The following is a 5,179-nucleotide window of genomic DNA, read 5'->3' as shown; positions in this document are numbered from 1 at the left end:
TCCGTCCTGGCTGCCCGCTCTGGGTGCAGGACAGAGCAAATGGGGGGGAAACCCCTCAGAGCTCGGGTTCCCGCGGGAGACAAGCCACGTGGAGGCAAGTGCTAGGTGGGGACATAACGGATAAGGAGGGATGAGAAGGGCCAGCCGTGGGGGGGGTTGGGAGGAGGAGCCGGGCGGGGACAGGAAGCAGAATTGCACCTGCAGCTGTGGCCAGGAAAGCTGGGTGTTGAATGGCATCTGGGCTGACACGGGGAGGAGGGGAGGGACCCACAACCCGCCCGCAGGAGAAGTGTGCGGAGCAGAGGCACAGGGGGCCTCCGGAGGCCGGGTCCTGGCTGGGGTGGAGGGGCGGGGTAGGCACTGGGAGCCACAGGCTGTGATGGGAGCTGGGCTTCTGCACCGAGAACGGCCTGCAGGGGGCAGAATGGAGGCAAGGCAACCCGCTGGAGATGCCTGGGATGTCCAGGGGACAGACAGAGGTGGGCTCCAGGCCAGGACCCAGCCTGGGCTGGTGGGAGTGGTCAGTCTGCATCACACACACACACACACACACACACACACACACGCTATAAAAGTAAGTACAACACCCTAACCGGTCCCCTTCCGAGGGAGGCAGGAGGCAGGGAGGGAGTTAATGATCCTGGCACTGAGCCTGCCTTTCCCGCACGAACTCCATCACGGGAAACCAAGCAGGAGTGTGGAGGCAACTTCTAAAACCGCTCCAGCCGCCCTGGCCGGTCGCTCAGTGGTTAGAGCGTCGGCCCTCGAACTAAAGGGTCCTGGTTAGATCATCTGGCCTCTGGATCTGGCTGCTACCTGCAGGGCACACGAGGGCGGAGAGCGCTAGGCGGCACCGTGAGCACCCAGACCCCCAGCTGCGACCCAGGACACACTAGGACAGCGGTTCTCAACCTTCCCAATGCCGCGACCCTTTCGTACAGTTCCTCATGTTGTGGCGACCCCCAACCATAACATTATTTTCGTTGCTACTTCATCACTGTAATGTTACTACTGTGATGAACCGTCATGTAAATATCTGATATGCAGGATGGATTTTCATTGTTACAAATTGAACATCATTCAAGCATCATGATCAATCACAAAAACAGTATGTAATTATATATGTGTTTTCCGATGGTCTTAGGCGACCCCTGTGAAAGGGTCCTTTGACCCCCAAAGGGGTCGCGACCCACAGGTTGAGAACCGCTGCTCTAGGACATCGGCCTGGCTTCATGCGGCCTGTACAGAGGGCAGGAGGGGCTGTGAGTCAGACAAGAGAGACCACGTTTAGGAAAAGGAGCCGAGTCGAGTGCCGCACAGACTCACGAGCAGTCATTTCTGTGAAGCCAGGGCTCGCTCCACAGGGAGGCAGGGAGGGAGGGACGCCCGGGGAGCCCTGCGGCGGGGTGGGGGCGGGGGGAGCATCTGCCAGTTCCGATCCCTGACCCGGTTGGGGGTACAGGGGTATCCGCCGTAGGATTCAGTGAGTTACATGTTTCATGTCATTTCTGTATGTTTCTATGGTAAAAGGATAATTAGAAAAAGATAGAAATGATTATGTCAGAGATTTTTTGAAACTTGCATAGTGCTTTTATCAAGAAGTGCCAAAGAAAATCTTAAAGATTTGCACATCTTGGTCTTTAAAAGCTGTAACTGTTCCACCCTGGCCCATGTGGCTCAGGGGGTCGGAGCGTCGCCCCACACACCGAAAGGCCGCAGGTTCAATTCCCAGTCAGAGCACATACCCAGGTGATGGTTGGGGTGCGTATGGGAGGCAACCAAGTGATGTTTCTCTCTCTCCCTCACCCTTCCTCTCTCTAAAATCAATAAAAACACATTTTTTAAAAATAAGGTTTATTTTCCTTTTTAAAATATATTTTTTATTGATTTTCCACAGAGAGGAAGGGAGAGGGATAGAGAGTCAGAAACATCAATGAGAGAGAAACATCGATCAGCTGCCTCCTGCACACCCCCCACTGGGAATGTGCCCGCAACCAAGGTACATGCCCTTGACCGGAATCGAACCTGGGACCTTTCAGTCCGCAGGCCGACGCTCTATCCACTGAGCCAAACCGGTCAGAGCAATAAAAACACATTTAAACAATTTTTTTTTAAAGTTTTAACTATTGCTACGTAACGGTGAGTTGCCAGGGCTACATATGTGGTCTGCCCGGTGCCCGGGTGCCAGCCAGGTCCGACCCAGCCCTCTGCAGGCGCTGGCCAGGATGAAAAGGACCCGAATGTGCCCTCATCTGACCTCCGGCGGGTGCCTGACTGGTGGGCTTGTCATGTTGGTACAAGTTTGCTTTTCATCAGAGTGAGATTTGCGTTCTGAAAAGCGATCTTACAGCTCAGATTTCAGTGTCTTACTTACACATCCTTGTGGGGTTTTGTTACTAAGAAGATTTCGTCCTCGCACGTTTCGGTTGCTGGGGTTCGTGTTTCTGCTTCCCGCCCAGCACAGGTGTTAGACGCGGAGAAAACCCTGGGACTGCTCAGCAGCCAGAACCAGTCTGGTCACAAACAGAGCTGAGAACCCAGTTCTTGTTTATGCCTCTGGGAATCTTGAGCAAAACTTCAGCTGTTTTCGAGGACTGATATGCTCCCCGCCGCCCTCCCCCCACCCCCAGATCTCTCTCCCTCTCCCTTGGCTGGGCCCACAACCCTGGGCATGTGCCCTCACCGGGGAGCAAACCAGGGACCTTTGGCTGCATAGGACGGTGCTCACCCACTGAGCCGCACTGGCCAGAGCGTTGTTTCTTCCTTCGGAATGCCGCAGCTTTTCATAAGAATAGTGGTGCTACTGGAATTTTCCAAACAGACCCAAAGGGGACGGCTTCAGGGACGCTCAGCCATCTCCACACAGCGTCACCGTGCAAGTCTCCTGCGGTCTGTGCCCACGGGGAGCTGGCCAGCTGTGCCGGCGGGAGGGTCGGGACTGCCCCGGGTGGTCACCCGCCGCCCTCACTGCTGACCCTGCGTCCGGACAGCTGGGCCCCTGCTTCACAGCGAACCCTCCCGTCGGAGCTCAGGCCCAGGTTTCCGGCTCCACCCCCAGCAGGGGCTGTGCAGGAGGCCACCAGCGATGGCTCTTTCTCCTCGTGTCTCTCTCTCTCTCCCTCTCTCTTCCTCCCAGGGGACCCTGCAGGGTGTGCACCCGCCGCGGGTCCCACACCACAGGCCTCGCACAGGCGCCAGAGTTCACCCTGCCCTCACCTTTATTATTAATCCGGCACTTCCGTGGCAGGTGACAGGAATCCGAGCGGCTTAAGCAAACAAGGACCTGTTAGCTCTTGTGGAATGCTCCCGCGGCCCTGGCCGGGAGCTCTGTGGGTTAGTCACCCCCATCGGCCAAGGCTGCGGGTTCGATCTCGGTCGGGCACAGGCAGAGGAGGCAATGAACGCATAAAGTGGAACAACGAACTGGTGTGTCTCCCTCCCTCCCTCTCTCCAACCAGTGAATACAAATTCTGCAAAGCCAGCCCCACAGGAGTCCAGGCGGCCCAGCCAGAGCTCCGTCCACCCGCTGGGTCTCTGGCAGCGAGGTCCTCGGGTGGCCACTGGGGAGGCACAGCCTGATCAGCTGGGGGAGAGGGCACAGTGCAATGGGGACACAGCAGATGCTCCCCACAAACACTGCACGGCCGGGGGGCCCTATGCTCTGAGTGTGTGTAACGAATAGAACAGAAGACCCACCAGTCTGCTCCCAGCTCCGTCTGCAGGTCCCCACCTCCGGTCGCACTGACTGGTCCCTGGATGCCACACGGAGGCACCTGGATAAAAAGTGATGTTTCAGGAGCATTTTACTTTTACATTTTTTCCTTCAGCTCGCTGGGGACCCCTGCCCAGCGCCTCCTCTGGCTCATCTCCCGGTGACACACATTGGGGTGTCCCAGGGCCCCCTCCTTGTCCTGTGCCTTGTCCACATCCCCTCGGTGACCTTACAGCCCAGGTAGGCTGATGGCCCACACCTGTGCCTCCAGCCGGACGTCCTCCCGGACCTGACCTGAGCTCCCCTTGGCCTCACACCCACCACACACCTCAGCAGCAGCACCCACCGCAGCGGTGCTCACGACCTGGGGGCTGAGCCAGAGGCCGGGCGTCCTGTTTTCTCTCCCTCCAGCCTCCACCCTCCACACCCAATCCACTCTCTCAGGTGGTCCCGTCTCTTTGACCTTCAGAACGCTCATCTAATATATATTATTGATTTCAGAGAGTAAGGGAGATAGAAACATCAATGATGGCCCGGCCAGTATGACTCAGTGGTTGAGTGTTGACCTATGAACTAGGAGGTCGGGGTTTGATTCCTCGTCAGGGCACAGGCCTGGGTTGTGGGCTCGATCCCTAGTGTGGGGCTTGCAGGAGGCAGCTCACGATGACTCTCTCATAAATGTTTCTCTCTCTCTGAAATCAAAAATATATACAGTATATACATTTTTGATTTCAGAGAGTAAGGAAGAGAGATAGAAATATCCATGATGAGAGTGAATCATGGATTGGCTGCCTCCTGCAAGCTCCCTCCCTACTGGGGATCGAGCAAACAACCTGAGCCTGTGCCCTGACCAGATCGAACCCAGGACCCTGCAGTCCACAGGCCGAGGCTCTATCCACTGAGCCAAACCGGCTAGGGCTGAAAATATATTTTTAAGAAAGAAAAGAGCCCTGGCCGGTTTGGCTCAGTGGATAGAACGACGGCCTGCGGACTGAAGGGTCCCAGGTTCGATTCCGGTCAAGGGCATGTACCTTGGTTGCGGGCACATCCCCAGTGGGGGGTTTGCAGGAGGCAGCTGATCGATGTTTCTCTCTCATCGATGTTTCTAACTCTCCCTCTCCTTTCCTCTCTGTAAAAAATCAATAATATATATATATTTTTTAAAAAAGAAACATCAATGATGAGAACCATTGACCGGCTGCCTCCTGCACGCGCTGGTTATGAAATGTGACCTCCTGTCCATAGGTCGCTGGCCCGGATGTTTGTTATTTTGGGGGACACGTTCTATTTAAAACCATGGGGTCGAAGGCAGCCCGTCCCGCTGCAGGAACCACTGGAAAGGGGAGAGCCGGGCGCACCCTCCTCCCCGCGGGCCGGGCTCCGGCTGAGCGGATCTAACAAAACCATCGGCTTGGCTTCGGCCCGGCGGCGACGATCGGGACATCTCAGCCTCCAGGGCTCAGACGA

Source organism: Myotis davidii, unplaced genomic scaffold (assembly GCF_000327345.1).
Source record: "Myotis davidii unplaced genomic scaffold, ASM32734v1 scaffold1395, whole genome shotgun sequence".
Lineage (NCBI taxonomy): Eukaryota > Metazoa > Chordata > Mammalia > Chiroptera > Vespertilionidae > Myotis > Myotis davidii.
The sequence above is the reverse complement of the archived record's forward strand: the minus strand, read 5'-3'. Positions refer to the sequence as shown.